The following is a 12597-nucleotide window of genomic DNA, read 5'->3' on the forward strand; positions in this document are numbered from 1 at the left end:
GACCTTAAGAGTGCCCTTCAGATAAGTATGTTTATTTAAAAATTATATGTACTAAGTTACATGTATCATAAAAAAACATGGAAGATACAATCAAACCTATGACTTCATTTACAGTAATGCACTCTCAGCTCTGCTACCTACGCCTTGATACTTAGTTTCCTCTATCCACCAATCATAGCTTTTTGGTGAAATTCAGCTGTTGGGTTTCAATCAATTGCAAAGACTAATCAAAAGCATCTGCAGGTGCCCTATAAAGTTAACAAATAGATTAAAAACTCACTGATGCTTTTCACTTAAAGTAGTTAGACAATGTTTCCCAGTTTTTTTTTTCTTTGAGAGATTTGATAAAGTCACAAATGTACACTATTTTTTGGCAATATATTCACATCACAATGAAAACATCTCCACGCAGCCACTTCTCAAATGCCCCTCAGTAGCAGAAATTTCTTTTGAAAAATACTTCACTTTAAGACCCTCACATTTATCTTGGATTTTTCCCTTCTCCTCAAAATATCTGACTACTGATAGGCATAGCAAAATTGGACAGGGACAACACATTTGAAACTCTGTCTTTTTGCTAAAGAAAGATGCAGACACCTGTAAACCCAACCACTCTTAACGTATTGGGCAACAAGAGAACCAGGAAAGCTCTGATGAGTGCAAAAGACGGTCCTGCTCCCTCCCCGGGGCATGCAAAGGATGACAAAGCTTCTACAGTCTAAAGCAGCGATTCTTGCTCATGCCATGACATATATTACAAAATGTAACCATTGAACTTCAGCTTCAGCTCTCTCGGCTGAAGAGAAATGCAATATCTCAGTACATCAATCACCCACTCAGAGACAAGTCTAGGCTGAGAGATGCTCTAATTTAAAGCCTTTGTGTTTCTGAAGTTGAACAACTCGATGATACCCTATAGCTCCTAACTTGAAACATCTCAGAGTATGCCTGACGGCTAGGTGAGCAGGCTCCAGCTGGCAAGGAATCCCCACCTCCTCATTCACCTTAGAAACCACACTCACCATACAGGACACAGGACTGAAGGAGGGGCCGGGTGTCAGATTTTTTTAAAAAGCTCTGTGGGTGTTCCTAATGTATAGCCAACGCTGAGAATCAAGACATGGGACATGAACCTGCGTAGGAAGGAAGGGGCTTGAAAAGGTCCTACCCCTCCTGGACCCTCACCCCTAGTGGCTTTGAAGCCCATCAGAAAATCAGCTGAGCATTTACTCTCTTTAGTTACCAAGCAGGTAAGGTCAAAGGTGGGAAGCAATTTGCAGAAAAAGTGGTGTGAGACTATTTCAGGTGTACAGGACCAAGGTTCAAGGCAATCAACATCGTTGATAATACTTTCCAGGGAGCCAAACGCAAAGCTCTTAGCACTAGAAAATGCTTACTAAATGCTGGTTAAGAAATATCTGACTGCACACACAGACACACCCCAAACTCAGGCAAAGGTTTTGCCACTTCCTTCAGAAAAAAAAAGTCCTCACAATTCTGGTCCCTAAATCCCACACTTTGGGAAGCCAAGGTGGGCAGATTGCTACAGCTCAGGAGTTTGAGACCAGCCTGGACAACCAGATGGCGAGACCCGTCTCTAGAAAAAAAAAAAAAAAATTAGCCAGGCGTAGTGTGCACTCTTGGTGCTACTGGAAAGCTGAGGTGGGAGGATCACTTGAGCCCCAGGGGGTGGAGGTTGCAGTAAGCTAAGATTGTGCCACTGCACTCCAGCCTGGGCAGTAGAGAAACGGAAAAAAAAAAAAAAATCCTAGTAGCATTAGAGCATGTTTAAATTTCTCTCATTTCAATCTGAAACATAACAAAACAATACATAACATTACAGACCCCCTGTTACTCCCTGCCCTGCATGAATATCACACTTCTCAATACCCTTAACAGGCTGCTCTTCCTCTACCAAGTACAGTAATGAAACTGTGGGTCCAGCCCCTTCCTCTTCTCATTCTACGCCCTCTTGGATGACTGCTTTTTATGTAGGAATTACTTACATGCAACGTTCCTAAACATGTATTTCTACCCCTGCACTCCTTCATGAGTATCAACTGTCCACTCCTCGTCTTTACTTGGATGTCTCACAAGCAAAACACATCCCAAAAGGCATTATCTTCCCTCCCACACCTCGTGCCAAACCACTCCTCCTCTGGTGTTCTCAATCACCATAATGGTTCCACCATCCCAGCCTACTCAGTTGTTTATGCCAGAAACTTCCAACTCATCCTTATCACCTCCCTCTCCATCAACCATATCCAAATAATTACCACTTTCTTACTTATTTTAACTACAAATCCAGTATCGCTCAATCTCAATGCCTCTCTGTCATTAAGCTTCACCCAGCGCTGCTACACCATCCCTGGGTGCCTGCAAAAGCACTGCTTGTTCACATCCACCCTCTTCCTCCTCAGTGTGGCCACATGACTGTGCAGGCTGTTCCTGCACAAGTCTGGCTAAGGAGGCTGAAGCCTTTCGACCTGGTCTAGCTGCAACACCATGGTGCATTTTTTTCTAATTGGTCCACACAGAATAGAAGCCTTTTTTGGGTTTGCACAAAGACACCATACATGCCAGCAGGACCTACCTCTCTAAACTGTTCTCTACACGGCAACGGCGATCATTTCACAAACTCAAATCAGGCAGGTGCAGTGGCTCATGCTGTAATCCCAGGACTTTGGGAGGCTGAGGCAAGAAGATCACTTGAAGTCAGGAGTTCAAGACCAGCCTGGCCAATATGGTGAAACCCCATTTCTAAAATTACTAAAAATACAAAAATTAGCCGGGTGTGGTGACGTACGTGTTTAATTCCAGTTACTCAGGAGGCTGAGGCAGGAGAATCACTTGAATCCAGGAAGTGGAGGTTGCAGTGAGCCGAGATCAAGCCATTGCTCTTCCAGTCTAGGTAACAGAGCAAGACTCCATGTCAAAACAAAAACAAAAACACCCTCAAATCAGGGTCAGGCACAGTGGCGCCTTCCTGCAGTCACAGCTATGAGGGAGGCTGATGCAGGAGGATCACTTGAGCCCAGGAGTTTGAGAGCAGTGTGCTATAATTGCTCCTGTGAATAGCCACTGCGCTCCAGCCCAAGCAACATAACAAGACTGTCTTAAAAACAGAAAAATCTCACTGGAAACTGGAGAAAAAGGCATGTGGGTTATGAACTGGAGGACCGTGGGCAACACTACTGAATGCCCTAACAGAAAATTGAGAGGATATTTCACTATATCAGGAATCTGCCTCAGGACATTTCTGGAAAGAATGTGGGAAGTGCTACCTGGCCAAGTCTCTGCCTTTGAGAAAATGTGAGAGGAGGGCAATGAACTAAAGAAGTATATTCAATTTTTAAGTAGAATTTAGACAAAACAGAAAGGAGTCAGGACTTGCTGGGTTTAAAATAAAACTACTCCTAGCTGAATATGGTAGCCCTTGCCTATAGTCTCAACTACTTGAGAGGCTCAAGAGGGAGGATCACTTGAGCCCAGGAGTTCAACTGAAGTGTGCTAAAATCATACCTGTGAATAGCCACTGCACTCCAACCTGGACAGCAAAGCAGGACCCTGTCTCCAAAAAACCAACTAACCTCAAATCAAAAACCCTTTAGTGGGCAGGGGTGTGGCTCACACCTGTAATCCCAGCAGTCTGGGAGGCCAACGTAGGCAGATCACTTGAGCCCAGGAGTTTGAGACCAGCCTGGGTAATACGGCAAAGCCCGATCTCCACTAAAAATACAAAAATTAGCTGGGCATGGTGGCGTGTGCCTATAGTCCCAGCTACTGGAGAGACTGAGGTGGGAGGATCACCTGAGCCTGGGAGGTGGAGGCTGCAGTGAGCCAAGATCCTGCCACTGCATTCCAACCTGGGCAACAGAATGGGACCCTGTCTGAAAAACACAAACAAACAAATCAACAAAAAGTGGGTTTCCACTATGTTTAAAGTCCAAAATCCTAAAAATGACCCAAGAGGCCTCATCCCCAGACATATTTTCCTCTTGATCTCAACTCTTTCAGCCTGTAAGTTTATCCCCTAATGCATTTCACTAATTTCTACTAATCTTTCAGCCTTTATTTATTTATTTATTGAGACAGAGTCTTGCTCTGTCAGCCAGGCTGTAGAGCAGTGGCATGATCTCGGCTCACTGCAACCTCTGCTGCCCAGGTTCAAGCAATTCTCTTGCCTCAGTCTCCCAAGTAGCTGGGATTTCAGGTATGTGCCACCTTGCCCGGCTAATTTTTTTGTATTTTTGGTAGAGACAGGGTTTCACTACACTGGGCAGGCTGATCTTCAACTCCTGACCTTGTGATATGCCCATTTCTGCTTCCCAAAGTGCTAGGATTACAGGCATGCGCCACCACACCCAGCCTATTTTTTTTAAAAAAAGTTTACACATACACAAAAAAAGAGATGGGGTCTTGCTACGTTGACCAGGGGTCGGAGGGTCTCACTACGGTAACCCGGCTGGTCTCAAACTCCTGGCCTCTAGGAATCCTCCCATCTCAGCCTCCCAAAGTGCTAGGATTACAGGTGTGAGCCACCACACCTGATTCCAGGCCTTATTTTAAATATTGTTTTTTAAGCAGACCTTCCCTGAACAGTCTCTCTCCCCTAAACCAGGTTAGGTCTCAAGGTGACATGCCCCCAATACCCTGTGCTTTCCTAAGTACCACTCAGGATTGTGATAGTCTGAGCCTGTGTGACTAGGTGTTTGTCTCCATCTAACCACCAGATTAGATGGCCCATAAAGGCAGAGACCCTCCATCTTGTTCACAGCTGTGGCCCTGGAGCGAAAGATGCCAAACATCTAACAGATGCTCAGTAAACAGCTGTTCAATGAATGCCTGAATAAACAGGTTGCTCCAGTACCCACGACCCTAATCGACAAAAACTGGGCTACTACTTTAGCAAAAGAAAAATCAATTATGGGAGGATTTCTTAGTAACTTTATTGCATTGATGACCAAATACATGCAGACTCCTCCTTGGAAACGGAAGTACAATCAAGGAAGCAGAAACTCCAGGTGCCTAGTGGCAGAAGTAACATTTCATGTTTCAGATTTGCATTTGTGGTCACAGCCCTACTCTCAGCTACGAATAAAGAGTTTCCAGGGCCAGCTCATGGGTGGGCAACCAGTGCAGTCACACTGGGCCCTGTGCTTGGCTTAATGGTCTATGGTCGCCATGTTTACATTCTTAATTTTTTTAACAAGGGGTCCCACAAATTATATAGCCAGTCCTGAGTTTTACAAATTAGTCTGATTTCTGGAAGGGACCAGTGGATAGCTAATCCCCAGCTAAGGAGGCATCCTCATAATCAAGGCTGTTTTCAACCTCCCTGAGCATATGTAAGTCCTAATAAGGAGGGTTACATTTCCAGAACATGTTTTCCTCGGATGTCAGTTACATCATATATCATGTAGCGCTCCCTTTGAGAAAGTCGAGATTTTTCGGACTACAGTCCGAAATACGTAACAGTCTTCATGTTATTGCTGTTAGCTAAAAAGCGGTTAATTTTTCTTAAAACTAAGTTCTACTCAAAACTACTGTAGAATTCCTTTTTCATTTCTAACATTTTAAACTTTATGAAATTTAACAAACGGACTGAATACTTGAAATTTCTTTGGAGACAGAAACTGGCAGGGCATGCTTCTCAAAATAGGAAAAAAAAATGAAATGAAACTGGCAGGACACATTCACCATTCACAAAGAACACTGGTTTAGTTATCTTTATAGATGTTTCGAAATGTCAGATGTTTAAATTTACAAATAGCTTCTCTAATCATGAATTTAATTGCTTAGTATAGCTCATAAATGTTTAGACCATCTTAAATATAGGCTCATTTTGTTCCTCAACCAAAGATGACTCTGTTCCCCAGGGAACATTTGCCTATGTCTGGAGGTCTGGAGCATTTGGATCGTTTAACAGCAGGGAGGGTGCCTGGCATTTAGTAGGTAGAGGCCAGAGAGGCTGCTAACCATCATGCAATGCACAAGACAGCCCTCTCAACAAAAATTATCCGGCCAAAAATGTCCAAAGTGCCAAAATTGAGAAAGGCTGGTTGAAACATACATGGCAACTGTCTCAGAAAGCATGACAATATTAAGCCACAAGTCCAGTGACCAAGCCAAGAAAACAGACAGTCTCCACAAGAAACACATCTGGCTGTATGAAGAGTCATTTGGGAACTCCCTTTTTAAGACAGGGAGTTAGACATTTGACATACTGACCTGAAACCATGAATATATTTCTCATTAGAATAAATAATAAAAATAATGACAAGAGTCCTCCTTGATTGGCTCCATAAAAAAAAGTATAGCTGAAATACCATACACTTCATAGAAAACAGAATTTGACAGAAGAGATCATTTCCAGTAGTAATTTCTCTTCCCTACCACTTCATGAAAAATGTACAATAGCTACATGACAGTTCAGAATTTTCTGTTCCTTAGAGAATATAATCACCATGCACATTAGCAGTTTTTAAGGTAGAGATTTGCAACCAGATGATGCATGAAACAAATTTGATTTATTCTTTGGGTTTTTTTTTTTTTTTGAGATGGAGTTTCACTCTGTAGTCTGGGCTGGAGTGCAGCGGCATGATTCCCGCTCATCCCAACCTCCGCCTCCTGCGTTCAAGCAATTCTCCTGCCTCAACCTCCTGAGTAGCTGGGATTACAGGTACCCACCACCACCACACCTGGTTAATTTTTGCATCTTTTTTTTTTTTTTTTTTTTTTTTGTAGAGATGGGGTTTTGCCATGTTGGTCAGGCTGGTCTCGAACTCGGGACCTCAAGTGATGCACCTACCTCGGCCTCCTAAATGTTGGGATTACAGGTGTAAGCCACCATGCCCAGCCTCTTTGTGTGTGTGTGTGTGTGTGTGTGTGTGTGTGTGTGTGTGTGTTTGAGACGGAGTCTCATTCTGTCGCCCAGGCTAGAGTGCAGTGGTGCAATCTCGGCTACAACCCCCACCTCCTGGTTCAAGCAATTCTCTGCCTCAGCCACGAAAGTAGCTGGGATTACAGGCACCTGCCATCACACCCAGCTAATTTTTGTATTTTTAGTAGAGACAGGGTTTCACTGTCTTGGCTAGACTGGTCTTGAACTCCTGACCTCGTGATTCACCTTCCTCGAACCTCCCAAAGTACTCGGATTTCAGGCATGAGCCACCACACCTGGCCCTCTTTGTGTTTTAAAAAGGAAAAAACCTGAGCCAATATTTAAAATCAGGCTTTATCTTTTTTTTTTTTTTTTTTTTTTTAAGTAAAAGATCTCAGCTACTGGGAAAAAAAAAAAAAAAAAGCAAGAAGAGCTGTCTACACTGCATGGCTGCTTGGGAATTCCTGCGTGGATACTGGGTGGGAATGGTCAATATCCACCCAGACTTAGCAGGTTTCCTCTGCAGTCACCTGGGCCCAGCCAAGCACTCTTGCGCATTACCTGTTTACTCATTGTGGATAAAGTAGATTTTGTGATCCCAGTTTTAGGGAAAAACATTTTTCTTACTGTGAAGCAATTCAATTACAAATGGAAAAGCCCTAACTCCTTAAAAAGTGAGTGGAAGCACTGCTATCATTAATCCGGAATGAACTATAATTAATGAAGGATAGAATCTAGTACAAACTTGGGGCCAAGGCTAAGGACGCTCTTTACAGGGCCAAGTTAAAGGATGTGCTGAGGAGGTGACAGTGACTCTCAAACCCTCATCATGAAATGGAAACAGCATCAACCTCTCGACCAATAAAACACTTTTCAAAAGTAAATTCACAGTTTGGTATAATGTATTTTAAAATAAAGGAGTTTGCCATTTCTAAGAAATCAGTTTCCCAAAACTACCATTTTAAAGGCCTGAAAAAATTCCTTTAAGAAAAAGAAGAGCCGGGCGCGGTGGCTCAAGCCTGTAATCCCAGCACTTTGGGAGGCCGAGGCGGGTGGATCACGAGGTCGAGAAATCGAGACCATCCTGGTCAACATGGTGAAACCCCGTCTCTACTAAAAATACAAAAAAAAATTAGCTGGGCATGGTGGCACGTGCCTGTAATCCCAGCTACTCAGGAGGCTGAGGCAGGAGAATTGCCTGAACCCAGGAGGCGGAGGTTGCGGTGAGCCGAGATCGCGCCATTGCACTCCAGCCTGGGTAACAAGAGCGAAACTCCGTCTCAAAAAAAAAAAAAAAAAAGAAAGAAAGAAAAAAAAAGAAAAAGAAGATACCTACACAGTCTGAGTTTTCCTCCCAGCCAGAACTGAAATCTGCTACTAAAGCCTCCAGCGGGGGGCCTGCCTGGAATTGCCTAAACTCCTAGCAGGTAATTTACACTGATCTTTAAAAGCTATTAACCCCTCCTCCTCACCTCTATAAAACAAACCGGCCTTTGAGAACAGCTCTGGAAAGGGGGCCCAATGCCAGACTAAGAGACAAGTTCCAGACCACGTCTCTCACCTCCCACTCATCAAATTCAGCCCACATAAAGCTGTGTCCGCATTCTCATCTCAAAGAAAGGCACCACGGCTTTCTTTGAACACCCTATATCCTCCCAACTGGCCTCTTGCCCCACTATGTGTAAAAAGACTACTCTCTTTTCTGCAGAAACAAACAAGGTAAAGGGTGTACAGGGCAACGTTTATATGCATCTACAGAATGCCAGGTGCCTACAGAATCTACTGGGCCGGGCAACCCATGCCCCAAGCCGGGATCTGCAGGCGCCCTCATCCACGCTGGGAGACCGGGAGAGGAGAGGGAGGCGTGACAGGCGAGGGTGACTGCGCTGCGCAGAAAGCGCTGCCAGGAGAAAAGGAGCGGTAAGCGAGGGCTTCTTCCATTTCAAAACCTAATAACCAAAACTTGGAGGAAATCTGCCTGAGATGCTTAAAAAAAAAAAAAAAAAAAAGCTGAGGCGGGGGGAGGGGGGAAGAGAAAAGAAACCTAGGAGGGAGTAAAATGCGTTTAAGACGAATCACTCGTTTTCGTAACAGATCCTGCGCCCTGCGAGCGAAGTTTCCTAGACTGCCGCGGAAAGGAAAGCGGGGGAGCAGGAAGGGAGAGAGGCTTCGCAGCACCTCAACTGTTTCTTTCTATTAGTAATAGTTTGCTCCAGGGCGTGTCATTTGCTATCCTAGCGTTGGACTCTTATCAGTAACGTAGGGGTGATAATGCATCTTAGCCGCACTGGGGTTAGGATTCAACGAGGCGAAGCCCCTGGCACCCAAGGGATGGCAGCGAGTCTGTTCGTTCCCTGCTTGTCCACGCCCGCAGCCAACCCCTTCGACGTCCAAGCTACAAGGACCAGGGACAAGAGGCCAGAAAGTGACTTTCAGGGGACACGGGGCACCGGCGTGCCAGCCCCACTGAGCGGACGCAAAATGAGGGTAGAAGGACGCGCCGCTCCATCCCGGTACCGGGCGCACCGCGCTCTGCTTCCCCCTTCGCGGCGGAGCCCAGCCCGCCCGGGGCCACCGGGCCCTGGCTGAGAGCCGGCTCCCTCCCACCCATCCTTCCCAGCCCTCCCCCACCACGGGGCGGCCGGGCAGGGGAGCGCGAGGGGGAGTCGGTTACCTGGACTGGGCGTCTGGCCCGGAGGCGCAGGAAGATGCCCCGCCGCTCCTCGTCCGCCAAGCTCCCGGCTCGCGCGGCGCTCTAGGCGCTGGGGAGCTGCGCCTGCAGCCCTGGTACCCGCGGGGCCCGCCCTGGGGCCGCCCCCAGAGGCCCCGCCCACCAGCCCCGCCTCTCCCACCTGCGCTGGGGAAGGGCTGGAGACTCGTCGGGTCTCGAGGCGAGGGCGCCCTCTGGGCACTGCTGTGGGCTGGAGGGAGCTCTGCGGTCCCCGTGCCTCCTCGCTCCACTTCCTCACTGTGCTCTGATTCTTAGCCCGACGAGTGTGAGCAGGGTCTTGTTAAACATTTTATGCCCCTCTCCCTCGAAAGCAGGAAACTCGAGAAATGCTGCCTTTTCTAATTTTAAACATGAAAATATGTTCTAGAACATCAATATAATTAAATTCCAAGGTCTTGATATGTAAAGTTTAGACATGACCATGTAGGTGTTTTGTTTTGTTTTTTTTTTTCCCTAAGGAGCCTTGCTTCCTAAATTTAGCATTTAAGAACTCATCACAAAAGAAACAAAACACAAAAAACAAGAACTCATTACATTAATGTGCATTTCCACATAAAAATTAGTATCAAATTAGACTGGAACAATCCACAGTGCTGTGGAAAGTAGGAAAAAGTCTTTTCCACTTTTATAGCACAGAGCTTGTGTTTGATAGAGTTCTCTTTGTAACAAGAAGAATATTGTGTCTGTGTCTTCTTCCACTGGATTTTTAGCTCCGAGAAAGCAGAAGGTCTTGTTTCTATGTTGTTTTAAAAAATTCTAACTCAGAGGCCATTAGACTGCGATATTTTTGATACTCGTCTGATGTGAAAACAAAAATTAACGTAAGATGAGGGTGTAAGGGAAGAAAGAGTTCCCCGCTACTCTCTGAGGGTTGGATAACTAAGTCTATGAAATAAATTGGCAGCAGGTGGATTAACAAGAGAAAAAGTACACAGATTTCGTGCCGGGGGTATTGTAGGAAAGAAAAAGTAATATCCCCTCTGCCTCCCCCAGCAAAAACTGAGATTTTAGGAGGTTGTGTACCCTCTTCACTGGGGAGGAACAATTTAGGAGAGAGGAAATGATTTCGGGAAAACTCCTGAACACCGTCAATGGCTTAGCTCTGTTTAACGTCTCATGAAATTTTTCATGAGCAATTCAGGCATAATCGTTAAGAGTGAGTGAATTAGGTAATGTAAATGGAATAAAAGTTTATAAATGAACTTTTTAAAAATAATTGTTTTATAAAATTTATCTACTTAAAAATAGTTTTAAAAATCTTTTTTGGTAACTTGAAATCTCAAAAATAAATTAAGTAATAGATATTCATTAAATGTCTAAGTCCTTTATAAGTTAAAATACTGACATATTAATTGCTAAACATAAGTTTAAAGTATAGCTGGGGCCGGGCACAGTGGCTCATGCCTGTAATTCTAGCACTTTGGGAGGCTGAGGTGGGTGGATCACCTGAGGTGAGGAGTCCTAGACCAGCTTGGCCAGCATAAGGAAACTCTATCTCTATTAAAAATACAAAAATTAGCCAGCCACAGTGGCATGTGCCTGTAATCCCAGCTACTTGGGAGGCTGAGGCATGAGAATCACTTGAACCTGGGAGGTGGACGTTGCAGTGAGCTGAGATCATGCCGCTGCATTCTGGCCTGGACGACAAAGCGAGGCTTTTTAAAATTAATTAATTAAATAATTAAAAATAAAGTATAGCTGGCTGGCTGCAGTGGCTCACACCTGTAATTCCAACACTTTTAGGAAGCTGAGGTGTGAGGATCACTTGAACCTGGGAGTTTGAGATTAGCCTGGGCAGCTTGGCCAGACTTCACTTCTACAAAATAAAAATAGATAAATTAGCGAGGGGTGGTGGCCAAGCAATAGATTTATGAATTAACTTTTAGAATACATCTTGTTTGTCAGTCAGATACTGCCTGCATACCTTAAGTGTAATCCATTCATGTGTGTGACAGGGTCTCATTCTATTACTCAGGCTGGAGCACAGTGGCAGTGGCATAATCACAACTCACTGCAGCCTCAACTTCCCCCTGCTTAGGTGATTCTCCCACCTCAGCATCCCAAGTAGCTGGGACTACAGGTGTGTGCCACCATGCCCGGCTGATATTTTTGTATGTTGTGTAGAGATGGGTTTCACCATGTTGCCCAGGCTGGTTTTGAACTCCCAGGCTCAAGCGATCTACCCACCTCAGTCCCTCAAAGTGCTGGGATTACTGGTGTGAGCCACCTTGCCCAGCCACTTATTTTTAATTCCTGCAATAACATTTACCCCTAAATCTATACAAGTAGTTTAGAAGGTATTTCTGGAAGGCTTAGAGGTGTGTCAGTCAGGTACCAGGCAGAGAACAGAAATCACAGCAATTCTTTTTACAGAGAATTTAAGGGATTACTGAAACAGGTCACGAAGACTGGCAAAGCAAAACCACTGCAGTAACAGAGAGTAACTGCAGGAAGCAGCTGCCACGCACAGAGCCGGAAGAGGGGAAGTGTTGGGGTTGTCAGAACCTAAGAGCCCAGAGAGGGCCCCTGGTTGGCTGGGAGTCAGACCTCAAAGGATCGGGTAGTACCCAACTGGTGTTCCTATCTCTGAAGGTAAACATTAAGGCTGGATGAGAGAGGACGGATTTAAAACAAAACAAAACAAAGAACACTAAGAAACTGGAACCAGCTGCTCCAACAGCCAGAAAGAAGAGCCGCTGCTTGGTAGCATGGACAGGAACAGTAAGCAGCTATGAAGTAGCAAGTCCCTATTCTCAAGCACCCCTTATAGGCAAAACCTTACAGGAAATGTGATTTGCTAAGCGCCAGCCCTGGCTCGCAGAGCAGAGGATGGAAGCATGAGTTTGAACTCCAAGACATACTTTAATAACCGGCACAAAGAGCATACTCTCCTAATGTTATAGCGGTGGGAAAGTGATGAACACAGCTGTCATAGTAATGATTAATACAATAGCAATACATTCTTAAAATGTCATAATAAAAC

General features: G+C 45.0%; 1 protein-coding gene across 4 annotated transcripts in view; it reads right to left on the reverse strand.

The window, feature by feature from the left end:
* The window catches only part of GCNT1 (glucosaminyl (N-acetyl) transferase 1), a 174435-nt gene that overhangs the window by 147551 nt on the left and 14287 nt on the right, over positions 1-12597 (reverse strand). For 2 of the 4 annotated variants that reach the window (XM_003920856.3, XM_074394647.1), the window contains exon 1: positions 9558-9648. The exons of 1 other annotated variant lie outside the window; for it this stretch is intronic. The gene's annotated coding sequence lies outside the window, so the exon portion shown is untranslated. Of the gene's footprint in view, positions 1-2593; positions 8107-9557; positions 9649-12597 lie in introns of those variants that run through there. One more of the 4 variants, XM_074394651.1, reaches the window with a different exon arrangement.

This window comes from Saimiri boliviensis, chromosome 2, assembly GCF_048565385.1.
Source record: "Saimiri boliviensis isolate mSaiBol1 chromosome 2, mSaiBol1.pri, whole genome shotgun sequence".
NCBI lineage: Eukaryota > Metazoa > Chordata > Mammalia > Primates > Cebidae > Saimiri > Saimiri boliviensis.